Genomic DNA, 23541 nt, shown 5'->3' with positions numbered 1-23541 from the left:
TCCCTGTTGGTCTAGTGGTAAGTATTCGGTTCTTTTACCACCGCGGCCTGGGTTTGATTCCCGCTCAGCATTCCTCTTCATTCCTATCAAAGGTCAACAAGTGAAGATTTCTTCTCTCAGGGAAAGATATTTTTTGTCAAGCACATGTCATGGTACACTGCTGTCAAAAAGTTGACTGTTGGTCTAGTGGTTAGGATTCGGTTCTTTTACCACCGCTGCCTGGGTTTGATTCCCGCTCAGGGAATGACTTGCTTTTGGGGAAACACTAGGCATAAGTCAAAAACTTGGCACAACTGCAGAAAAAGTTATACTCTTCTGAATCAGCGACCTAAGGACTGTTGCAATCTCGAGAACTCTCTGCTGCTCTACCAACATTCCTATCAAAGGTCAACAAGTGAAGATTTCTTCTCTCAGAGAAATATATTTTTTTGTCAAGCACATGTCATGGTACACTGCTGTCAAAAAGTTGGCGTAAGCCACAAGAAAAAGTACAATCCTTCGAGCCGGATTTGAACAAGCGAACTAAGGATTAGAGCAATTTCACCTACAGTCCTCCGCTCTACCAACTGAGTTATCGAAGGATAAAAAATGTAGTCAAACACCATCACCTAGATGGTCAGAGGTTTGGCAGAAGCATATGTTCCCTTTAAGAAATTAATCTGCTGAGTTTGGTGGTTTCTTGGAGCTGCTGAGGATTGCCCCCAGGTCTTCGTACGTTCAACTAATGCTCTATTCCTCTGAGCTACATCCCCTTAGATTGCAAGTAGTTGCATTTGGGAATAGACAAAAAGTGAGCCGAGGAATAAAATCGCTGTTTAGCCCCCTAGCTTGCGAAATGTATTTTTCTCTCTCCCTGTTGGTCTAGTGGTAAGGATTCGGTTCTTTTACCACCGCGGCCTGGGTTTGATTCCCGCTCAGGGAATGACTTGCTTTTGGGTAAACACTAGGCATAAGTCAAAAACTTGGAACAACTGCAGAATAAGTTATACTCTTCTGAATCAGCGACCTAAGGACTGTTGCAATCTCGAGAACTCTCTGCTGCTCTACCAACATTCCTATCAAAGGTCAACAAGTGAAGATTTCTTCTCTCAGGGAAAGATATTTTTTTGTCAAGCACATGTCATGGTACACTGCTGTCAAAAAGTTGCCGTAAGCCACAAGAAAAAGTACAATCCTTCGAGCCGGATTTGAACCAGCGACCTAAGGATTACAGCAATTTCACCTACAGTCCTCCGCTCTACCAACTGAGCTATCGAAGGATAAAAAATGTAGTCAAACACCATCACCTAGATGGTCAGAGGTTTGGCAGAAGCATATGTTCCCTTTAAGAAATTAATCTGCTGAGTTTGGTGGTTTCTTGGAGCTGCTGAGGATTGCCCCCAGGTCTTCGTACGTTCAACTAATGCTCTATTCCTCTGAGCTACATCCCCTTAGATTGCAAGTAGTTGCATTTGGGAATAGACAAAAAGTGAGCCGAGGAATAAAATCGCTGTTTAGCCCCCTAGCTTGCGAAATGTATTTTTCTCTCTCCCTGTTGGTCTAGTGGTTAGGATTCGGTTCTTTTACCACCGCTGCCTGGGTTTGATTCCCGCTCAGGGAATGACTTGCTTTTGGGGAAACACTAGGCATAAGTCAAAAACTTGGCACAACTGCAGAAAAAGTTATACTCTTCTGAATCAGCGACCTAAGGACTGTTGCAATCTCGAGAACTCTCTGCTGCTCTACCAACATTCCTATCAAAGGTCAACAAGTGAAGATTTCTTCTCTCAGGGAAAGATATTTTTTTGTCAAGCACATGTCATGGTACACTGCTGTCAAAAAGTTGCCGTAAGCCACAAGAAAAAGTACAATCCTTCGAGCCGGATTTGAACCAGCGACCTAAGGATTACAGCAATTTCACCTACAGTCCTCCGCTCTACCAACTGAGCTATCGAAGGATAAAAAATGTAGTCAAACACCATCACCTAGATGGTCAGAGGTTTGGCAGAAGCATATGTTCCCTTTAAGAAATTAATCTGCTGAGTTTGGTGGTTTCTTGGAGCTGCTGAGGATTGCCCCCAGGTCTTCGTACGTTCAACTAATGCTCTATTCCTCTGAGCTACATCCCCTTAGATTGCAAGTAGTTGCATTTGGGAATAGACAAAAAGTGAGCCGAGGAATAAAATCGCTGTTTAGCCCCCTAGCTTGCGAAATGTATTTTTCTCTCTCCCTGTTGGTCTAGTGGTAAGGATTCGGTTCTTTTACCACCGCGGCCTGGGTTTGATTCCCGCTCAGGGAATGACTTGCTTTTGGGTAAACACTAGGCATAAGTCAAAAACTTGGAACAACTGCAGAATAAGTTATACTCTTCTGAATCAGCGACCTAAGGACTGTTGCAATCTCGAGAACTCTCTGCTGCTCTACCAACATTCCTATCAAAGGTCAACAAGTGAAGATTTCTTCTCTCAGGGAAAGATATTTTTTTGTCAAGCACATGTCATGGTACACTGCTGTCAAAAAGTTGGCGTAAGCCACAAGAAAAAGTACAATCCTTCGAGCCGGATTTGAACCAGCGACCTAAGGATTACAGCAATTTCACCTACAGTCCTCCGCTCTACCAACTGAGCTATCGAAGGATAAAAAATGTAGTCAAACACCATCACCTAGATGGTCAGAGGTTTGGCAGAAGCATATGTTCCCTTTAAGAAATTAATCTGCTGAGTTTGGTGGTTTCTTGGAGCTGCTGAGGATTGCCCCCAGGTCTTCGTACGTTCAACTAATGCTCTATTCCTCTGAGCTACATCCCCTTAGATTGCAAGTAGTTGCATTTGGAAATAGACAAAAAGTGAGCCGAGGAATAAAATCGCTGTTTAGCCCCCTAGCTTGCGAAATGTATTTTTCTCTCTCCCTGTTGGTCTAGTGGTAAGGATTCGGTTCTTTTACCACCGCGGCCTGGGTTTGATTCCCGCTCAGGGAATGACTTGCTTTTGGGTAAACACTAGGCATAAGTCAAAAACTTGGAACAACTGCAGAATAAGTTATACTCTTCTGAATCAGCGACCTAAGGACTGTTGCAATCTCGAGAACTCTCTGCTGCTCTACCAACATTCCTATCAAAGGTCAACAAGTGAAGATTTCTTCTCTCAGGGAAAGATATTTTTTTGTCAAGCACATGTCATGGTACACTGCTGTCAAAAAGTTGGTGTAAGCCACAAGAAAAAGTACAATCCTTCGAGCCGGATTTGAACCAGCGACCTAAGGATTACAGCAATTTCACCTACAGTCCTCCGCTCTACCAACTGAGCTATCGAAGGATAAAAAATGTAGTCAAACACCATCACCTAGATGGTCAGAGGTTTGGCAGAAGCATATGTTCCCTTTAAGAAATTAATCTGATGAGTTTGGTGGTTTCTTGGAGCTGCTGAGGATTGCCCCCAGGTCTTCGTACGTTCAACTAATGCTCTATTCCTCTGAGCTACATCCCCTTAGATTGCAAGTAGTTGCATTTGGGAATAGACAAAAAGTGAGCCGAGGAATAAAATCGCTGTTTAGCCCCCTAGCTTGCGAAATGTATTTTTCTCTCTCCCTGTTGGTCTAGTGGTTAGGATTCGGTTCTTTTACCACCGCTGCCTGGGTTTGATTCCCGCTCAGGGAATGACTTGCTTTTGGGGAAACACTAGGCATAAGTCAAAAACTTGGCACAACTGCAGAAAAAGTTATACTCTTCTGAATCAGCGACCTAAGGACTGTTGCAATCTCGAGAACTCTCTGCTGCTCTACCAACATTCCTATCAAAGGTCAACAAGTGAAGATTTCTTCTCTCAGGGAAAGATATTTTTTTGTCAAGCACATGTCATGGTACACTGCTGTCAAAAAGTTGGCGTAAGCCACAAGAAAAAGTACAATCCTTCGAGCCGGATTTGAACAAGCGACCTAAGGATTACAGCAATTTCACCTACAGTCCTCCGCTCTACCAACTGAGCTATCGAAGGATAAAAAATGTAGTCAAACACCATCACCTAGATGGTCAGAGGTTTGGCAGAAGCATATGTTCCCTTTAAGAAATTAATCTGCTGAGTTTGGTGGTTTCTTGGAACTGCTGAGGATTGCCCCCAGGTCTTCGTACGTTCAACTAATTCTCTATTCCTCTGAGCTACATCCCCTTAGATTGCAAGTAGTTGCATTTGGGAATAGACAAAAAGTGAGCCGAGGAATAAAATCGCTGTTTAGCCCCCTAGCTTGCGAAATGTATTTTTCTCTCTCCCTGTTGGTCTAGTGGTAAGGATTCGGTTCTTTTACCACCGCGGCCTGGGTTTGATTCCCGCTCAGGGAATGACTTGCTTTTGGGTAAACACTAGGCATAAGTCAAAAACTTGGAACAACTGCAGAATAAGTTATACTCTTCTGAATCAGCGACCTAAGGACTGTTGCAATCTCGAGAACTCTCTGCTGCTCTACCAACATTCCTATCAAAGGTCAACAAGTGAAGATTTCTTCTCTCAGGGAAATATATTTTTTTGTCAAGCACATGTCATGGTACACTGCTGTCAAAAAGTTGCCGTAAGCCACAAGAAAAAGTACAATCCTTCGAGCCTGATTTGAACCAGCGACCTAAGGATTACAGCAATTTCACCTACAGACCTCCGCTCTACCAACTGAGCTATCGAAGGATAAAAAATGTAGTCAAACGCCATCACCTAGATGGTCAGAGGTTTGGCAGAAGCATATGTTCCTTTTAAGAAATTAATCTGATGAGTTTGGTGGTTTCTTGGAGCTGCTGAGGATTGCCCCCAGGTCTTCGTACGTTCAACTAATGCTCTATTCCTCTGAGCTACATCCCCTTAGATTGCAAGTAGTTGCATTTGGGAATAGACAAAAAGTGAGCCGAGGAATAAAATCGCTGTTTAGCCCCCTAGCTTGCGAAATGTATTTTTCTCTCTCCCTGTTGGTCTAGTGGTTAGGATTCGGTTCTTTTACCACCGCGGCCTGGGTTTGATTCCCGCTCAGGGAATGACTTGCTTTTGGGGAAACACTAGGCATAAGTCAAAAACTTGGCACAACTGCAGAAAAAGTTATACTCTTCTGAATCAGCGACCTAAGGACTGTTGCAATCTCGAGAACTCTCTGCTGCTCTACCAACATTCCTATCAAAGGTCAACAAGTGAAGATTTCTTCTCTCAGGGAAAGATATTTTTTTGTCAAGCACATGTCATGGTACACTGCTGTCAAAAAGTTGGCGTAAGCCACAAGAAAAAGTACAATCCTTCGAGCCTGATTTGAACCAGCGACCTAAGGATTACAGCAATTTCACCTACAGACCTCCGCTCTACCAACTGAGCTATCGAAGGATAAAAAATGTAGTCAAACGCCATCACCTAGATGGTCAGAGGTTTGGCAGAAGCATATGTTCCCTTTAAGAAATTAATCTGCTGAGTTTGGTGGTTTCTTGGAGCTGCTGAGGATTGCCCCCAGGTCTTCGTACGTTCAACTAATGCTCTATTCCTCTGAGCTACATCCCCTTAGATTGCAAGTAGTTGCATTTGGGAATAGACAAAAAGTGAGCCGAGGAATAAAATCGCTGTTTAGCCCCCTAGCTTGCGAAATGTATTTTTCTCTCTCCCTGTTGGTCTAGTGGTAAGGATTCGGTTCTTTTACCACCGCGGCCTGGGTTTGATTCCCGCTCAGCATTCCTCTTCATTCCTATCAAAGGTCAACAAGTGAAGATTTCTTCACTCAGGGAAAGATATTTTTTGTCAAGCACATGTCATGGTACACTTCAACAAGTGAAGATTTCTTCTCTCAGGGAAAGATATTTTTTGTCAAGCACATGTCATGGTACACTGCTGTCAAAAAGTTGACTGTTGGTCTAGTGGTTAGGATTCGGTTCTTTTACCACCGCTGCCTGGGTTTGATTCCCGCTCAGGGAATGACTTGCTTTTGGGGAAACACTAGGCATAAGTCAAAAACTTGGCACAACTGCAGAAAAAGTTATACTCTTCTGAATCAGCGACCTAAGGACTGTTGCAATCTCGAGAACTCTCTGCTGCTCTACCAACATTCCTATCAAAGGTCAACAAGTGAAGATTTCTTCTCTCAGGGAAAGATATTTTTTTGTCAAGCACATGTCATGGTACACTGCTGTCAAAAAGTTGGTGTAAGCCACAAGAAAAAGTACAATCCTTCGAGCCGGATTTGAACCAGCGACCTAAGGATTACAGCAATTTCACCTACAGTCCTCCGCTCTACCAACTGAGCTATCGAAGGATAAAAAATGTAGTCAAACACCATCACCTAGATGGTCAGAGGTTTGGCAGAAGCATATGTTCCCTTTAAGAAATTAATCTGATGAGTTTGGTGGTTTCTTGGAGCTGCTGAGGATTGCCCCCAGGTCTTCGTACGTTCAACTAATGCTCTATTCCTCTGAGCTACATCCCCTTAGATTGCAAGTAGTTGCATTTGGGAATAGACAAAAAGTGAGCCGAGGAATAAAATCGCTGTTTAGCCCCCTAGCTTGCGAAATGTATTTTTCTCTCTCCCTGTTGGTCTAGTGGTTAGGATTCGGTTCTTTTACCACCGCGGCCTGGGTTTGATTCCCGCTCAGGGAATGACTTGCTTTTGGGGAAACACTAGGCATAAGTCAAAAACTTGGCACAACTGCAGAAAAAGTTATACTCTTCTGAATCAGCGACCTAAGGACTGTTGCATTCTCGAGAACTCTCTGCTGCTCTACCAACATTCCTATCAAAGGTCAACAAGTGAAGATTTCTTCTCTCAGGGAAATATATTTTTTTGTCAAGCACATGTCATGGTACACTGCTGTCAAAAAGTTGGCGTAAGCCACAAGAAAAAGTACAATCCTTCGAGCCGGATTTGAACCAGCGACCTAAGGATTACAGCAATTTCACCTACAGTCCTCCGCCCTACCAACTGAGCTATCGAAGGATAAAAAATGTAGTCAAACGCCATCACCTAGATGGTCAGAGGTTTGGCAGAAGCAAATGTTCCCTTTAAGAAATTAATCTGCTGAGTTTGGTGGTTTCTTGGAGCTGCTAAGGATTGCCCCAAGGTCTTCGTACGTTCAACTAATGCTCTATTCCTCTGAGCTACATCCCCTTAGATTGCAAGTAGTTGCATTTGGGAATAGACAAAAAGTGAGCCGAGGAATAAAATCGCTGTTTAGCCCCCTAGCTTGCGAAATGTATTTTTCTCTCTCCCTGTTGGTCTAGTGGTAAGGATTCGGTTCTTTTACCACCGCGGCCTGGGTTTGATTTCAGATTCCTATCAAAGGTCAACAAGTGAAGCTCAGGGAAAGATATTTTTTGTCAAGCACATGTCATGGTACACTTCAACAAGTGAAGATTTCTTCTCTCAGGGAAAGATATTTTTTGTCAAGCACATGTCATGGTACACTGCTGTCAAAAAGTTGACTGTTGGTCTAGTGGTAAGGATTCGGTTCTTTTACCACCGCTGCCTGGGTTTGATTCCCGCTCAGGGAATGACTTGCTTTTGGGGAAACACTAGTCATAAGTCAAAAACTTGGCACAACTGCAGAAAAAGTTATACTCTTCTGAATCAGCGACCTAAGGACTGTTGCAATCTCGAGAACTCTCTGCTGCTCTACCAACATTCCTATCAAAGGTAAACAAGTGAAGATTTCTTCTCTCAGGGAAAGATATTTTTTTGTCAAGCACATGTCATGGTACACTGCTGTCAAAAAGTTGGTGTAAGCCACAAGAAAAAGTATAATCCTTCGAGCCGGATTTGAACCAGCGACCTAAGGATTACAGCAATTTCACCTACAGTCCTCCGCTCTACCAACTGAGCTATCGAAGGATAAAAAATGTAGTCAAACACCATCACCTAGATGGTCAGAGGTTTGGCAGAAGCATATGTTCCCTTTAAGAAATTAATCTGATGAGTTTGGTGGTTTCTTGGAGCTGCTGAGGATTGCCCCCAGGTCTTCGTACGTTCAACTAATGCTCTAGTCCTCTGAGCTACATCCCCTTAGATTGCAAGTAGTTGCATTTGGGAATAGACAAAAAGTGAGCCGAGGAATAAAATCGCTGTTTAGCCCCCTAGCTTGCGAAATGTATTTTTCTCTCTCCCTGTTGGTCTAGTGGTTAGGATTCGGTTCTTTTACCACCGCGGCCTGGGTTTGATTCCCGCTCAGGGAATGACTTGCTTTTGGGGAAACACTAGGCATAAGTCAAAAACTTGGCACAACTGCAGAAAAAGTTATACTCTTCTGAATCAGCGACCTAAGGACTGTTGCAATCTCGAGAACTCTCTGCTGCTCTACCAACATTCCTATCAAAGGTCAACAAGTGAAGATTTCTTCTCTCAGGGAAATATATTTTTTTGTCAAGCACATGTCATGGTACACTGCTGTCAATAAGTTGGCGTAAGCCACAAGAAAAAGTACAATCCTTCGAGCCGGATTTGAACCAGCGACCTAAGGATTACAGCGATTTCACCTACAGTCCTCCACTCTACCAACTGAGCTATCGAAGGATAAAAAATGTAGTCAAACGCCATCACCTAGATGGTCAGAGGTTTGGCAGAAGCATATGTTCCCTTTAAGAAATTCATCTGCTGAGTTTGGTGGTTTCTTGGAGCTGCTAAGGATTGCCCCCAGGTCTTCGTACGTTCAACTAATGCTCTATTCCTCTGAGCTACATCCCCTTAGATTGCAAGTAGTTGCATTTGGGAATAGACAAAAAGTGAGCCGAGGAATAAAATCGCTGTTTAGCCCCCTAGCTTGCGAAATGTATTTTTCTCTCTCCCTGTTGGTCTAGTGGTAAGGATTCGGTTCTTTTACCACCGCGGCCTGGGGTTTCAGATTCCTATCAAAGGTCAACAAGTGAAGATTTCTTCTCTCAGGGAAAGGGCACATGTCATGGTACACTTGACTGTTGGTCTAGTGGTAAGGATTCGGTTCTTTTAACCGCTGCCTGGGTTTGATTCCCGCTCAGGGAATGACTTGCTTTTGGGGAAACACTAGTCATAAGTCAAAAACTTGGCACAACTGCAGAAAAAGTTATACTCTTCTGAATCAGCGACCTAAGGACTGTTGCAATCTCGAGAACTCTCTGCTGCTCTACCAACATTCCTATCAAAGGTAAACAAGTGAAGATTTCTTCTCTCAGGGAAAGATATTTTTTTGTCAAGCACATGTCATGGTACACTGCTGTCAAAAAGTTGGTGTAAGCCACAAGAAAAAGTATAATCCTTCGAGCCGGATTTGAACCAGCGACCTAAGGATTACAGCAATTTCACCTACAGTCCTCCGCTCTACCAACTGAGCTATCGAAGGATAAAAAATGTAGTCAAACACCATCACCTAGATGGTCAGAGGTTTGGCAGAAGCATATGTTCCCTTTAAGAAATTAATCTGATGAGTTTGGTGGTTTCTTGGAGCTGCTGAGGATTGCCCTCAGGTCTTCGTACGTTCAACTAATGCTCTAGTCCTCTGAGCTACATCCCCTTAGATTGCAAGTAGTTGCATTTGGAAATAGACAAAAAGTGAGCCGAGGAATAAAATCGCTGTTTAGCCCCCTAGCTTGCGAAATGTATTTTTCTCTCTCCCTGTTGGTCTAGTGGTTAGGATTCGGTTATTTTACCACCGCTGCCTGGGTTTGATTCCCGCTCAGGGAATGACTTGCTTTTGGGGAAACACTAGGCATAAGTCAAAAACTTGGCACAACTGCAGAAAAAGTTATACTTTTCTGAATCAGCGACCTAAGGACTGTTGCAATCTCGAGAACTCTCTGCTGCTCTACCAACATTCCTATCAAAGGTCAACAAGTGAAGATTTCTTCTCTCAGAGAAAGATATTTTTTTGTCAAGCACATGTCATGGTACACTGCTGTCAAAAAGTTGGCGTAAGGCACAAGAAAAAGTACAATCCTTCGAGCCGGATTTGAACCAGCGACCTAAGGATTACAGCAATTTCACCTACAGTCCTCCGCTCTACCAACTGAGCTATCGAAGGATAAAAAATGTAGTCAAACACCATCACCTAGATGGTCAGAGGTTTGGCAGAAGCATATGTTCCCTTTAAGAAATTAATCTGCTGAGTTTGGTGGTTTCTTGGAACTGCTGAGGATTGCCCCCAGGTCTTCGTACGTTCAACTAATGCTCTATTCCTCTGAGCTACATCCCCTTAGATTGCAAGTAGTTGCATTTGGGAATAGACAAAAAGTGAGCCGAGGAATAAAATCGCTGTTTAGCCCCCTAGCTTGCGAGATGTATTTTTCTCTCTCCCTGTTGGTCTAGTGGTAAGGATTCGGTTCTATTACCACCGCGGCCTGGGTTTGATTCCCGCTCAGGGAATGACTTGCTTTTGGGTAAACACTAGGCATAAGTCAAAAACTTGGAACAACTGCAGAATAAGTTATACTCTTCTGAGTCAGCGACATACGGACTGTTGCAATCTCGAGAACTCTCTGCTGCTCTACCAACATTCCTATCAAAGGTCAACAAGTGAAGATTTCTTCTCTCAGGGAAATATATTTTTTTGTCAAGCACATGTCATGGTACACTGCTGTCAATAAGTTGGCGTAAGCCACAAGAAAAAGTACAATCCTTCGAGCCGGATTTGAACCAGCGACCTAAGGATTACAGCAATTTCACCTACAGTCCTCCACTCTACCAACTGAGCTATCGAAGGATAAAAAATGTAGTCAAACGCCATCACCTAGATGGTCAGAGGTTTGGCAGAAGCATATGTTCCCTTTAAGAAATTAATCTGCTGAGTTTGGTGGTTTCTTGGAGCTGCTAAGGATTGCCCCCAGGTCTTCGTACGTTCAACTAATGCTCTATTCCTCTGAGCTACATCCCCTTAGATTGCAAGTAGTTGCATTTGGGAATAGACAAAAAGTGAGCCGAGGAATAAAATCGCTGTTTAGCCCCCTAGCTTGCGAAATGTATCTTTCTCTCTCCCTGTTGGTCTAGTGGTAAGGATTCGGTTCTTTTACCACCGCGGCCTGGGTTTGATTCCCGCTCAGCATTCCTCTTCATTCCTATCAAAGGTCAACAAGTGAAGATTTCTTCTCTCAGGGAAAGATATTTTTTGTCAAGCACATGTCATGGTACACTTCAACAAGTGAAGATTTCTTCTCTCAGGGAAAGATATTTTTTGTCAAGCACATGTCATGGTACACTGCTGTCAAAAAGTTGACTGTTGGTCTAGTGGTAAGGATTCGGTTCTTTTACCACCGCTGCCTGGGTTTGATTCCCGCTCAGGGAATGACTTGCTTTTGGGGAAACACTAGTCATAAGTCAAAAACTTGGCACAACTGCAGAAAAAGTTATACTCTTCTGAATCAGCGACCTAAGGACTGTTGCAATCTCGAGAACTCTCTGCTGCTCTACCAACATTCCTATCAAAGGTAAACAAGTGAAGATTTCTTCTCTCAGGGAAAGATATTTTTTTGTCAAGCACATGTCATGGTACACTGCTGTCAAAAAGTTGGTGTAAGCCACAAGAAAAAGTATAATCCTTCGAGCCGGATTTGAACCAGCGACCTAAGGATTACAGCAATTTCACCTACAGTCCTCCGCTCTACCAACTGAGCTATCGAAGGATAAAAAATGTAGTCAAACACCATCACCTAGATGGTCAGAGGTTTGGCAGAAGCATATGTTCCCTTTAAGAAATTAATCTGATGAGTTTGGTGGTTTCTTGGAGCTGCTGAGGATTGCCCCCAGGTCTTCGTACGTTCAACTAATGCTCTAGTCCTCTGAGCTACATCCCCTTAGATTGCAAGTAGTTGCATTTGGGAATAGACAAAAAGTGAGCCGAGGAATAAAATCGCTGTTTAGCCCCCTAGCTTGCGAAATGTATTTTTCTCTCTCCCTGTTGGTCTAGTGGTTAGGATTCGGTTCTTTTACCACCGCGGCCTGGGTTTGATTCCCGCTCAGGGAATGACTTGCTTTTGGGGAAACACTAGGCATAAGTCAAAAACTTGGCACAACTGCAGAAAAAGTTATACTCTTCTGAAGCAGCGACCTAAGGACTGTTGCAATCTCGAGAACTCTCTGCTGCTCTACCAACATTCCTATCAAAGGTCAACAAGTGAAGATTTCTTCTCTCAGGGAAATATATTTTTTTGTCAAGCACATGTCATGGTACACTGCTGTCAATAAGTTGGCGTAAGCCACAAGAAAAAGTACAATCCTTCGAGCCGGATTTGAACCAGCGACCTAAGGATTACAGCGATTTCACCTACAGTCCTCCACTCTACCAACTGAGCTATCGAAGGATAAAAAATGTAGTCAAACGCCATCACCTAGATGGTCAGAGGTTTGGCAGAAGCATATGTTCCCTTTAAGAAATTCATCTGCTGAGTTTGGTGGTTTCTTGGAGCTGCTAAGGATTGCCCCCAGGTCTTCGTACGTTCAACTAATGCTCTATTCCTCTGAGCTACATCCCCTTAGATTGCAAGTAGTTGCATTTGGGAATAGACAAAAAGTGAGCCGAGGAATAAAATCGCTGTTTAGCCCCCTAGCTTGCGAAATGTATTTTTCTCTCTCCCTGTTGGTCTAGTGGTAAGGATTCGGTTCTTTTACCACCGCGGCCTGGGTTTGATTCCCGCTCAGCATTCCTCTTCATTCCTATCAAAGGTCAACAAGTGAAGATTTCTTCTCTCAGGGAAAGATATTTTTTGTCAAGCACATGTCATGGTACACTGCTGTCAAAAAGTTGACTGTTGGTCTAGTGGTAAGGATTCGGTTCTTTTACCACCGCTGCCTGGGTTTGATTCCCGCTCAGGGAATGACTTGCTTTTGGGGAAACACTAGTCATAAGTCAAAAACTTGGCACAACTGCAGAAAAAGTTATACTCTTCTGAATCAGCGACCTAAGGACTGTTGCAATCTCGAGAACTCTCTGCTGCTCTACCAACATTCCTATCAAAGGTAAACAAGTGAAGATTTCTTCTCTCAGGGAAAGATATTTTTTTGTCAAGCACATGTCATGGTACACTGCTGTCAAAAAGTTGGTGTAAGCCACAAGAAAAAGTATAATCCTTCGAGCCGGATTTGAACCAGCGACCTAAGGATTACAGCAATTTCACCTACAGTCCTCCGCTCTACCAACTGAGCTATCGAAGGATAAAAAATGTAGTCAAACACCATCACCTAGATGGTCAGAGGTTTGGCAGAAGCATATGTTCCCTTTAAGAAATTAATCTGATGAGTTTGGTGGTTTCTTGGAGCTGCTGAGGATTGCCCTCAGGTCTTCGTACGTTCAACTAATGCTCTAGTCCTCTGAGCTACATCCCCTTAGATTGCAAGTAGTTGCATTTGGAAATAGACAAAAAGTGAGCCGAGGAATAAAATCGCTGTTTAGCCCCCTAGCTTGCGAAATGTATTTTTCTCTCTCCCTGTTGGTCTAGTGGTTAGGATTCGGTTATTTTACCACCGCTGCCTGGGTTTGATTCCCGCTCAGGGAATGACTTGCTTTTGGGGAAACACTAGGCATAAGTCAAAAACTTGGCACAACTGCAGAAAAAGTTATACTTTTCTGAATCAGCTACCTAAGGACTGTTGCAATCTCGAGAACTCTCTGCTGCTCTACCAACATTCCTATCAAAGGTCAACAAGTGAAGATTTCTTCTCTCAGGGAAAGATATTTTTTTGTCAAGCACATGTCATGGTACACTGCTGTCAAAAAGTTGGCGTAAGGCACAAGAAAAAGTACAATCCTTCGAGCCGGATTTGAACCAGCGACCTAAGGATTACAGCAATTTCACCTACAGTCCTCCGCTCTACCAACTGAGCTATCGAAGGATAAAAAATTTAGTCAAACACCATCACCTAGATGGTCAGAGGTTTGGCAGAAGCATATGTTCCCTTTAAGAAATTAATCTGCTGAGTTTGGTGGTTTCTTGGAACTGCTGAGGATTGCCCCCAGGTCTTCGTACGTTCAACTAATGCTCTATTCCTCTGAGCTACATCCCCTTAGATTGCAAGTAGTTGCATTTGGGAATAGACAAAAAGTGAGCCGAGGAATAAAATCGCTGTTTAGCCCCCTAGCTTGCGAGATGTATTTTTCTCTCTCCCTGTTGGTCTAGTGGTAAGGATTCGGTTCTATTACCACCGCGGCCTGGGTTTGATTCCCGCTCAGGGAATGACTTGCTTTTGGGTAAACACTAGGCATAAGTCAAAAACTTGGAACAACTGCAGAATAAGTTATACTCTTCTGAGTCAGCGACATACGGACTGTTGCAATCTCGAGAACTCTCTGCTGCTCTACCAACATTCCTATCAAAGGTCAACAAGTGAAGATTTCTTCTCTCAGGGAAATATATTTTTTTGTCAAGCACATGTCATGGTACACTGCTGTCAATAAGTTGGCGTAAGCCACAAGAAAAAGTACAATCCTTCGAGCCGGATTTGAACCAGCGACCTAAGGATTACAGCAATTTCACCTACAGTCCTCCACTCTACCAACTGAGCTATCGAAGGATAAAAAATGTAGTCAAACGCCATCACCTAGATGGTCAGAGGTTTGGCAGAAGCATATGTTCCCTTTAAGAAATTAATCTGCTGAGTTTGGTGGTTTCTTGGAGCTGCTAAGGATTGCCCCCAGGTCTTCGTACGTTCAACTAATGCTCTATTCCTCTGAGCTACATCCCCTTAGATTGCAAGTAGTTGCATTTGGGAATAGACAAAAAGTGAGCCGAGGAATAAAATCGCTGTTTAGCCCCCTAGCTTGCGAAATGTATCTTTCTCTCTCCCTGTTGGTCTAGTGGTAAGGATTCGGTTCTTTTACCACCGCGGCCTGGGTTTGATTCCCGCTCAGCATTCCTCTTCATTCCTATCAAAGGTCAACAAGTGAAGATTTCTTCTCTCAGGGAAAGATAATTTTTGTCAAGCACATGTCATGGTACACTTCAACAAGTGAAGATTTCTTCTCTCAGGGAAAGATATTTTTTGTCAAGCACATGTCATGGTACACTGCTGTCAAAAAGTTGACTGTTGGTCTAGTGGTTAGGATTCGGTTCTTTTACCACCGCTGCCTGGGTTTGATTCCCGCTCAGGGAATGACTTGCTTTTGGGGAAACACTAGGCATAAGTCAAAAACTTGGCACAACTGCAGAAAAAGTTATACTCTTCTGAATCAGCGACCTAAGGACTGTTGCAATCTTGAGAACTCTCTGCTGCTCTACCAACATTCCTATCAAAGGTCAACAAGTGAAGATTTCTTCTCTCAGAGAAAGATATTTTTTTGTCAAGCACATGTCATGGTACACTGCTGTCAAAAAGTTGGCGTAAGGCACAAGAAAAAGTACAATCCTTCGAGCCGGATTTGAACCAGCGACCTAAGGATTACAGCAATTTCACCTACAGTCCTCCGCTCTACCAACTGAGCTATCGAAGGATAAAAAATGTAGTCAAACACCATCACCTAGATGGTCAGAGGTTTGGCAGAAGCATATGTTCCCTTTAAGAAATTAATCTGCTGAGTTTGGTGGTTTCTTGGAACTGCTGAGGATTGCCCCCAGGTCTTCGTACGTTCAACTAATGCTCTATTCCTCTGAGCTACATCCCCTTAGATTGCAAGTAGTTGCATTTGGGAATAGACAAAAAGTGAGCCGAGGAATAAAATCGCTGTTTAGCCCCCTAGCTTGCAAAATTTATTTTTCTCTCTCCCTGTTGGTCTAGTGGTTATGATTCGGTTCTTTTACCACCGCTGCCTGGGTTTGATTCCCGCTCAGGGAATGACTTGCTTTTGGGGCAACACTAGGCATAAGTCAAAAACTTGGCGCAACTGCAGAAAAAGTTATACTCTTCTGAGTCAGCGACCTAAGGACTGTTGCAATCTCGAGAACTCTCTGCTGCTCTACCAACATTCCTATCAAAGGTCAACAAGTGAAGATTTCTTCTCTCAGGGAAATATATTTTTTTGTCAAGCACATGTCATGGTACACTGCTGTCAAAAAGTTGCCGTAAGCCACAAGAAAAAGTCCAATCCTTCGAGCTGGATTTGAACCAGCGACCTAAGGATTACAGCAATTTCACCTACAGTCCTCCGCTCTACCAACTGAGCTATCGAAGGATAAAAAATGCAGTCAAACGCCATCACCTAGATGGTCAGAGGTTTGGCAGAAGCATATGTTCCCTTTAAGAAAGTAATCTGCTGAGTTTGGTGGTTTCTTGGAGCTGCTGAGGATTGCCCCCAGGTCTTCGTACGTTCAACTAATGCTCTAGTCCTCTGAGCTACATCCCCTTAGATTGCAAGTAGTTGCATTTGGGAATAGACAAAAAGTGAGCCGAGGAATAAAATCGCTGTTTAGCCCCCTAGCTTGCGAAATGTATTTTTCTCTCTCCCTGTTGGTCTAGTGGTTAGGATTCGGTTCTTTTACCACCGCTGCCTGGGTTTGATTCCCGCTCAGGGAATGACTTGCTTTTGGGGAAACACTAGGCATAAGTCAAAAACTTGGCACAACTGCAGAAAAAGTTATACTCTTCTGAATCAGCGACCTAAGGACTGTTGCAATCTCGCGAACTCTCTGCTGCTCTACCAACATTCCTATCAAAGGTCAACAAGTGAAGATTTCTTCTCTCAGGGAAATATATTTTTTTGTCAAGCACATGTCATGGTACACTGCTGTCAAAAAGTTGGTGTAAGCCACAAGAAAAGTACAATCCTTCGAGCCGGATTTGGACCAGCGACCTAAGGATTAGAGCAATTTCACCTACAGTCCTCCGCTCTACCAACTGAGCTATCGAAGGATAAAAAATGTAGTCAAACACCATCACCTAGATGGTCAGAGGTTTGGCAGAAGCATATGTTCCCTTTAAGAAATTAATCTGATGAGTTTGGTGGTTTCTTGGAGCTGCTGAGGATTGCCCCCAGGTCTTCGTACGTTCAACTAATGCTCTAGTCCTCTGAGCTACATCCCCTTAGATTGCAAGTAGTTGCATTTGGGAATAGACAAAAAGTGAGCCGAGGAATAAAATCGCTGTTTAGCCCCCTAGCTTGCAAAATGTATTTTTCTCTCTCCCTGTTGGTCTAGTGGTTAGGATTCGGTTATTATACCACCGCTGCCTGGGTTTGATTCCCGCTCAGGGAATGACTTGCTTTTGGGGCAACACTAGGCATAAGTCAAAAACTTGGCACAACTGCAGAAAAAGTTATACTCTTCTGAGTCAGCGACCTAAGGACTGTTGCAATCTCGAGAACTCTCTGCTGCTCTACCAACATTCCTATCAAAGGTCAACAAGTGAAGATTTCTTCTCTCAGGGAAATATATTTTTTTGTCAAGCACATGTCATGGTTCACTGCTGTCAAAAAGTTGCCGTAAGCCACAAGAAAAAGTACAATCCTTCGAGCCGGATTTGAACCAGCGACCTAAGGATTACAACAATTTCACCTACAGTCCTCCGCTCTACCAACTGAGCTATCGAAGGATAAAAAATGCAGTCAAACGCCATCACCTAGATGGTCAGAGGTTTGGCAGAAGCATATGTTCCCTTTAAGAAATTAATCTGCTGAGTTTGGTGGTTTCTTGGAGCTGCTGAGGATTGCCCCCAGGTCTTCGTACGTTCAACTAATGCTCTAGTCCTCTGAGCTACATCCCCTTAGATTGCAAGTAGTTGCATTTGGGAATAGACAAAAAGTGAGCCGAGGAATAAAATCGCTGTTTAGCCCCCTAGCTTGCGAAATGTATTTTTCTCTCTCCCTGTTGGTCTAGTGGTTAGGATTCGGTTCTTTTACCACCGCTGCCTGGGTTTGATTCCCGCTCAGGGAATGACTTGCTTTTGGGGAAACACTAGGCATAAGTCAAAAACTTGGCACAACTGCAGAAAAAGTTATACTCTTCTGAATCAGCGACCTAAGGACTGTTGCAATCTCGAGAACTCTCTGCTGCTCTACCAACATTCCTATCAAAGGTCAACAAGTGAAGATTTCTTCTCTCAGGGAAAGATATTTTTTTGTCAAGCACATGTCATGGTACACTGCTGTCAAAAAGTTGGTGTAAGCCACAAGAAAAAGTACAATCCTTCGAGCTGGATTTGAACCAGCGACCTAAGGATTACAGCAATTTCACCTACAGTCCTCCGCTCTACCAACTGAGCTATCGAAGGATAAAAAATGTAGTCAAACGCCATCACCTAGATGGTCAGAGGTTTGGCAGAAGCATATGTTCCCTTTAAGAAATTAATCTGCTGAGTTTGGTGGTTTCTTGGAGCTGCTAAGGATTGCCCCCAGGTCTTCGTACGTTCAACTAATGCTCTATTCCTCTGAGCTACATCCCCTTAGATTGCAAGTAGTTGCATTTGGGAATAGACAAAAAGTGAGCCGAGGAATAAAATCGCTGTTTAGCCCCCTAGCTTGCGAAATGTATTTTTCTCTCTCCCTGTTGGTCTAGTGGTTAGGATTCGGTTCTTTTACCACCGCTGCCTGGGTTTGATTCCCGCTCAGGGAATGACTTGCTTTTGGGGAAACACTAGGCATAAGTCAAAAACTTGGCACAACTGCAGAAAAAGTTATACTCTTCTGAATCAGCGACCTAAGGACTGTTGCAATCTCGAGAACTCTCTGCTGCTCTACCAACATTCCTATCAAAGGTCAACAAGTGAAGATTTCTTCTCTCAGGGAAAGATATTTTTTTGTCAAGCACATGTCATGGTACACTGCTGTCAAAAAGTTGGTGTAAGCCACAAGAAAAAGTACAATCCTTCGAGCCGGATTTGAACCAGCGACCTAAGGATTACAGCAATTTCACCTACAGTCCTCCACTCTACCAACTGAGCTATCGAAGGATAAAAAATGTAGTCAAACACCATCACCTAGATGGTCAGAGGTTTGGCAGAAGCATATGTTCCCTTTAAGAAATTAATCTGCTGAGTTTGGTGGTTTCTTGGAGCTGCTGAGGATTGCCCCCAGGTCTTCGTACGTTCAACTAATGCTCTAGTCCTCTGAGCTACATCCCCTTAGATTGCAAGTAGTTGCATTTGGGAATAGACAAAAAGTGAGCCGAGGAATAAAATCGCTGTTTAGCCCCCTAGCTTGCGAAATGTATTTTTCTCTCTCCCTGTTGGTCTAGTGGTAAGGATTCGGTTCTTTTACCACCGCGGCCTGGGTTTGATTCCCGCTCAGGGAATGACTTGCTTTTGGGTAAACACTAGGCATAAGTCAAAAACTTGGAACAACTGCAGAATAAGTTATACTCTTCTGAATCAGCGACCTAAGGACTGTTGCAATCTCGAGAACTCTCTGCTGCTCTACCAACATTCCTATCAAAGGTTAACAAGTGAAGATTTCTTCTCTCAGGGAAAGATATTTTTTTGTCAAGCACATGTCATGGTACACTGCTGTCAAAAAGTTGGTGTAAGCCACAAGAAAAAGTACAATCCTTCGAGCAGGATTTGAACCAGCGACCTAAGGATTACAGCAATTTCACCTACAGTCCTCCGCTCTCCCAACTGAGCTATCGAAGGATAAAAAATGTAGTCAAACGCCATCACCTAGATGGTCAGAGGTTTGGCAGAAGCATATGTTCCCTTTAAGAAATTAATCTGCTGAGTTTGGTGGTTTCTTGGAGCTGCTAAGGATTGCCCCCAGGTCTTCGTACGTTCAACTAATGCTCTATTCCTCTGAGCTACATCCCCTTAGATTGCAAGTAGTTGCATTTGGGAATAGACAAAAAGTGAGCCGAGGAATAAAATCGCTGTTTAGCCCCCTAGCTTGCGAAATGTATTTTTCTCTCTCCCTGTTGGTCTAGTGGTTAGGATTCGGTTCTTTTACCACCGCTGCCTGGGTTTGATTCCCGCTCAGGGAATGACTTGCTTTTGGGGAAACACTAGGCATAAGTCAAAAACTTGGCACAACTGCAGAAAAAGTTATACTCTTCTGAATCAGCGACCTAAGGACTGTTGCAATCTCGAGAACTCTCTGCTGCTCTACCAACATTCCTATCAAAGGTCAACAAGTGAAGATTTCTTCTCTCAGGGAAATATATTTTTTTGTCAAGCACATGTCATGGTACACTGCTGTCAAAAAGTTGGTGTAAGCCACAAGAAAAAGTACAATCCTTCGAGCCGGATTTGGACCAGCGACCTAAGGATTAGAGCAATTTCACCTACAGTCCTCCGCTCTACCAACTGAGCTATCGAAGGATAAAAAATGTAGTCAAACACCATCACCTAGATGGTCAGAGGTTTGGCAGAAGCATATGTTCCCTTTAAGAAATTAATCTGATGAGTTTGGTGGTTTCTTGGAGCTGCTGAGGATTGCCCCCAGGTCTTCGTACGTTCAACTAATGCTCTAGTCCTCTGAGCTACATCCCCTTAGATTGCAAGTAGTTGCATTTGGGAATAGACAAAAAGTGAGCAGAGGAATAAAATCGCTGTTTAGCCCCCTAGCTTGCAAAATGTATTTTTCTCTCTCCCTGTTGGTCTAGTGGTTAGGATTCGGTTATTATACCACCGCTGCCTGGGTTTGATTCCCGCTCAGGGAATGACTTGCTTTTGGGGCAACACTAGGCATAAGTCAAAAACTTGGCACAACTGCAGAAAAAGTTATACTCTTCTGAGTCAGCGACCTAAGGACTGTTGCAATCTCGAGAACTCTCTGCTGCTCTACCAACATTCCTATCAAAGGTCAACAAGTGAAGATTTCTTCTCTCAGGGAAATATATTTTTTTGTCAAGCACATGTCATGGTTCACTGCTGTCAAAAAGTTGCCGTAAGCCACCAGAAAAAGTCCAATCCTTCGAGCTGGATTTGACCCAGCGACCTAAGGATTACAGCAATTTCACCTACAGTCCTCCGCTCTACCAACTGAGCTATCGAAGGATAAAAAATGCAGTCAAACGCCATCACCTAGATGGTCAGAGGTTTGGCAGAAGCATATGTTCCCTTTAAGAAATTAATCTGCTGAGTTTGGTGGTTTCTTGGAGCTGCTGAGGATTGCCCCCAGGTCTTCGTACGTTCAACTAATGCTCTAGTCCTCTGAGCTACATCCCCTTAGATTGCAAGTAGTTGCATTTGGGAATAGACAAAAAGTGAGCCGAGGAATAAAATCGCTGTTTAGCCCCCTAGCTTGCGAAATGTATTTTTCTCTCTCCCTGTTGGTCTAGTGGTTAGGATTCGGTTCTTTTACCACCGCTGCCTGGGTTTGATTCCCGCTCAGGGAATGACTTGCTTTTGGGGAAACACTAGGCATAAGTCAAAAACTTGGCACAACTGCAGAAAAAGTTATACTCTTCTGAATCAGCGACCTAAGGACTGTTGCAATCTCGAGAACTCTCTGCTGCTCTACCAACATTCCTATCAAAGGTCAACAAGTGAAGATTTCTTCTCTCAGAGAAAGATGTTTTTTTGTCAAGCACATGTCATGGTACACTGCTGTCAAAAAGTTGGCGTAAGCCACAAGAAAAAGTACAATCCTTCGAGCCGGATTTGAACAAGCGACCTAAGGATTAGAGCAATTTCACCTACAGTCCTCCGCTCTACCAACTGAGCTATCGAAGGATAAAAAATGTAGTCAAACACCATCACCTAGATGGTCAGAGGTTTGGCAGAAGCATATGTTCCCTTTAAGAAATTAATCTGCTGAGTTTGGTGGTTTCTTGGAGCTGCTGAGGATTGCCCCCAGGTCTTCGTACGTTCAACTAATGCTCTATTCCTCTGAGCTACATCCCCTTAGATTGCAAGTAGTTGCATTTGGGAATAGACAAAAAGTGAGCCGAGGAATAAAATCGCTGTTTAGCCCCCTAGCTTGCGAAATGTATTTTTCTCTCTCCCTGTTGGTCTAGTGGTTAGGATTCGGTTCTTTTACCACCGCGGCCTGGGTTTGATTCCCGCTCAGGGAATGACTTGCTTTTGGGTAAACACTAGGCATAAGTCAAAAACTTGGCACAACTGCAGAAAAAGTTATACTCTTCTGAATCAGCGACCTAAGGACTGTTGCAATCTCGAGAACTCTCTGCTGCTCTACCAACATTCCTATCAAAGGTCAACAAGTGAAGATTTCTTCTCTCAGGGAAAGATATTTTTTTGTCAAGCACATGTCATGGTACACTGCTGTCAAAAAGTTGGTGTAAGCCACAAGAAAAAGTACAATCCTTCGAGCCGGATTTGAACCAGCGACCTAAGGATTACAGCAATTTCACCTACAGTCCTCCGCTCTACCAACTGAGCTATCGAAGGATAAAAAATGTAGTCAAACGCCATCACCTAGATGGTCAGAGGTTTGGCAGAAGCATATGTTCCCTTTAAGAAATTAATCTGCTGAGTTTGGTGGTTTCTTGGAGCTGCTGAGGATTGCCCCCAGGTCTTCGTACGTTCAACTAATGCTCTATTCCTCTGAGCTACATCCCCTTAGATTGCAAGTAGTTGCATTTGGGAATAGACAAAAAGTGAGCCGAGGAATAAAATCGCTGTTTAGCCCCCTAGCTTGCGAAATGTATTTTTCTCTCTCCCTGTTGGTCTAGTGGTTAGGATTCGGTTCTTTTACCACCGCTGCCTGGGTTTGATTCCCGCTCAGGGAATGACTTGCTTTTGGGGAAACACTAGGCATAAGTCAAAAACTTGGCACAACTGCAGAAAAAGTTATACTCTTCTGAATCAGCGACCTAAGGACTGTTGCAATCTCGAGAACTCTCTGCTGCTCTACCAACATTCCTATCAAAGGTCAACAAGTGAAGATTTCTTCTCTCAGGGAAAGATATTTTTTTGTCAAGCACATGTCATGGTACACTGCTGTCAAAAAGTTGGTGTAAGCCACAAGAAAAAGTACAATCCTTCGAGCTGGATTTGAACCAGCGACCTAAGGATTACAGCAATTTCACCTACAGTCCTCCGCTCTAACAACTGAGTTATCGAAGGATAAAAAATGTAGTCAAACACCATCACCTAGATGGTCAGAGGTTTGGCAGAAGCATATGTTCCGTTTAAGAAATTATTCTGCTGAGTTTGGTGGTTTCTTGGAGCTGCTGAGGATTGCCCCCAGGTCTTCGTACGTTCAACTAATGCTCTATTCCTCTGAGCTACATCCCCTTAGATTGCAAGTAGTTGCATTTGGGAATAGACAAAAAGTGAGCCGAGGAATAAAATCGCTGTTTAGCGCCCTAGCTTGCGAAATGTATTTTTCTCTCTCCCTGTTGGTCTAGTGGTTAGGATTCGGTTCTTTTACCACCGCGGCCTGGGTTTGATTCCCGCTCAGGGAATGACTTGCTTTTGGGGAAACACTAGGCATAAGTCAAAAACTTGGCGCAACTGCAGAAAAAGTTATACTCTTCTGAATCAGCGACCTAAGGACTGTTGCAATCTCGAGAACTCTCTGCTGCTCTACCAACATTCCTATCAAAGGTCAACAAGTGAAGATTTCTTCTGTCAGGGAAAGATATTTTTTTGTCAAGCACATGTCATGGTACACTGCTGTCAAAAAGTTGGCGTAAGCCACAAGAAAAATTACAATCCTTCGAGCCGGATTTGAACCAGCAACCTAAGGATTACAGCAATTTCACCTACAGTCCTCCGCTCTACAAACTGAGCTATCGAAGGATAAAAAATTTACTCAAACGCCATCACCTAGATGGTCAGAGG

General features: G+C 43.5%; 22 non-coding genes across 22 annotated transcripts; all 22 read right to left on the bottom strand.

Moving 5' to 3' along the window:
* Positions 1–1172: 1172 nt before the first annotated feature.
* Positions 1173–1259, bottom strand: trnay-gua (transfer RNA tyrosine (anticodon GUA)). The gene is given in 2 exon segments: positions 1173–1208; positions 1223–1259. It is a non-coding gene; the product is annotated as a tRNA-Tyr (tRNA).
* A 591-nt stretch (positions 1260–1850) lies between these two features.
* trnay-gua (transfer RNA tyrosine (anticodon GUA)) lies at positions 1851–1937 on the bottom strand. The gene is given in 2 exon segments: positions 1851–1886; positions 1901–1937. It is a non-coding gene; the product is annotated as a tRNA-Tyr (tRNA).
* Positions 1938–2528: 591 nt separating this feature from the next.
* On the bottom strand, positions 2529–2615 carry trnay-gua (transfer RNA tyrosine (anticodon GUA)). The gene is given in 2 exon segments: positions 2529–2564; positions 2579–2615. It is a non-coding gene; the product is annotated as a tRNA-Tyr (tRNA).
* A 591-nt stretch (positions 2616–3206) lies between these two features.
* Positions 3207–3293, bottom strand: trnay-gua (transfer RNA tyrosine (anticodon GUA)). The gene is given in 2 exon segments: positions 3207–3242; positions 3257–3293. It is a non-coding gene; the product is annotated as a tRNA-Tyr (tRNA).
* Positions 3294–6156: 2863 nt separating this feature from the next.
* On the bottom strand, positions 6157–6243 carry trnay-gua (transfer RNA tyrosine (anticodon GUA)). The gene is given in 2 exon segments: positions 6157–6192; positions 6207–6243. It is a non-coding gene; the product is annotated as a tRNA-Tyr (tRNA).
* Positions 6244–6834: 591 nt separating this feature from the next.
* trnay-gua (transfer RNA tyrosine (anticodon GUA)) lies at positions 6835–6921 on the bottom strand. Its single transcript is given in 2 exon segments — positions 6835–6870; positions 6885–6921. It is a non-coding gene; the product is annotated as a tRNA-Tyr (tRNA).
* Positions 6922–7725: 804 nt separating this feature from the next.
* Positions 7726–7812, bottom strand: trnay-gua (transfer RNA tyrosine (anticodon GUA)). The gene is given in 2 exon segments: positions 7726–7761; positions 7776–7812. It is a non-coding gene; the product is annotated as a tRNA-Tyr (tRNA).
* A 591-nt stretch (positions 7813–8403) lies between these two features.
* On the bottom strand, positions 8404–8490 carry trnay-gua (transfer RNA tyrosine (anticodon GUA)). The gene is given in 2 exon segments: positions 8404–8439; positions 8454–8490. It is a non-coding gene; the product is annotated as a tRNA-Tyr (tRNA).
* Positions 8491–9205: 715 nt separating this feature from the next.
* trnay-gua (transfer RNA tyrosine (anticodon GUA)) lies at positions 9206–9292 on the bottom strand. Its single transcript is given in 2 exon segments — positions 9206–9241; positions 9256–9292. It is a non-coding gene; the product is annotated as a tRNA-Tyr (tRNA).
* A 591-nt stretch (positions 9293–9883) lies between these two features.
* On the bottom strand, positions 9884–9970 carry trnay-gua (transfer RNA tyrosine (anticodon GUA)). The gene is given in 2 exon segments: positions 9884–9919; positions 9934–9970. It is a non-coding gene; the product is annotated as a tRNA-Tyr (tRNA).
* Positions 9971–10561: 591 nt separating this feature from the next.
* Positions 10562–10648, bottom strand: trnay-gua (transfer RNA tyrosine (anticodon GUA)). The gene is given in 2 exon segments: positions 10562–10597; positions 10612–10648. It is a non-coding gene; the product is annotated as a tRNA-Tyr (tRNA).
* Positions 10649–11477: 829 nt separating this feature from the next.
* Positions 11478–11564, bottom strand: trnay-gua (transfer RNA tyrosine (anticodon GUA)). Its single transcript is given in 2 exon segments — positions 11478–11513; positions 11528–11564. It is a non-coding gene; the product is annotated as a tRNA-Tyr (tRNA).
* A 591-nt stretch (positions 11565–12155) lies between these two features.
* On the bottom strand, positions 12156–12242 carry trnay-gua (transfer RNA tyrosine (anticodon GUA)). Its single transcript is given in 2 exon segments — positions 12156–12191; positions 12206–12242. It is a non-coding gene; the product is annotated as a tRNA-Tyr (tRNA).
* A 763-nt stretch (positions 12243–13005) lies between these two features.
* On the bottom strand, positions 13006–13092 carry trnay-gua (transfer RNA tyrosine (anticodon GUA)). The gene is given in 2 exon segments: positions 13006–13041; positions 13056–13092. It is a non-coding gene; the product is annotated as a tRNA-Tyr (tRNA).
* A 591-nt stretch (positions 13093–13683) lies between these two features.
* On the bottom strand, positions 13684–13770 carry trnay-gua (transfer RNA tyrosine (anticodon GUA)). The gene is given in 2 exon segments: positions 13684–13719; positions 13734–13770. It is a non-coding gene; the product is annotated as a tRNA-Tyr (tRNA).
* Positions 13771–14361: 591 nt separating this feature from the next.
* On the bottom strand, positions 14362–14448 carry trnay-gua (transfer RNA tyrosine (anticodon GUA)). The gene is given in 2 exon segments: positions 14362–14397; positions 14412–14448. It is a non-coding gene; the product is annotated as a tRNA-Tyr (tRNA).
* An 829-nt stretch (positions 14449–15277) lies between these two features.
* On the bottom strand, positions 15278–15364 carry trnay-gua (transfer RNA tyrosine (anticodon GUA)). Its single transcript is given in 2 exon segments — positions 15278–15313; positions 15328–15364. It is a non-coding gene; the product is annotated as a tRNA-Tyr (tRNA).
* Positions 15365–15955: 591 nt separating this feature from the next.
* Positions 15956–16042, bottom strand: trnay-gua (transfer RNA tyrosine (anticodon GUA)). Its single transcript is given in 2 exon segments — positions 15956–15991; positions 16006–16042. It is a non-coding gene; the product is annotated as a tRNA-Tyr (tRNA).
* Positions 16043–17310: 1268 nt separating this feature from the next.
* trnay-gua (transfer RNA tyrosine (anticodon GUA)) lies at positions 17311–17397 on the bottom strand. Its single transcript is given in 2 exon segments — positions 17311–17346; positions 17361–17397. It is a non-coding gene; the product is annotated as a tRNA-Tyr (tRNA).
* A 591-nt stretch (positions 17398–17988) lies between these two features.
* Positions 17989–18075, bottom strand: trnay-gua (transfer RNA tyrosine (anticodon GUA)). The gene is given in 2 exon segments: positions 17989–18024; positions 18039–18075. It is a non-coding gene; the product is annotated as a tRNA-Tyr (tRNA).
* A 591-nt stretch (positions 18076–18666) lies between these two features.
* trnay-gua (transfer RNA tyrosine (anticodon GUA)) lies at positions 18667–18753 on the bottom strand. Its single transcript is given in 2 exon segments — positions 18667–18702; positions 18717–18753. It is a non-coding gene; the product is annotated as a tRNA-Tyr (tRNA).
* A 3303-nt stretch (positions 18754–22056) lies between these two features.
* On the bottom strand, positions 22057–22143 carry trnay-gua (transfer RNA tyrosine (anticodon GUA)). Its single transcript is given in 2 exon segments — positions 22057–22092; positions 22107–22143. It is a non-coding gene; the product is annotated as a tRNA-Tyr (tRNA).
* Between the last annotated feature and the right edge of the window lie 1398 nt (positions 22144–23541).

Source organism: Oncorhynchus clarkii, chromosome 21, assembly GCF_045791955.1.
Source record: "Oncorhynchus clarkii lewisi isolate Uvic-CL-2024 chromosome 21, UVic_Ocla_1.0, whole genome shotgun sequence".
NCBI lineage: Eukaryota > Metazoa > Chordata > Actinopteri > Salmoniformes > Salmonidae > Oncorhynchus > Oncorhynchus clarkii.
This window is presented reverse-complemented; position numbering and strand designations above follow the sequence as displayed.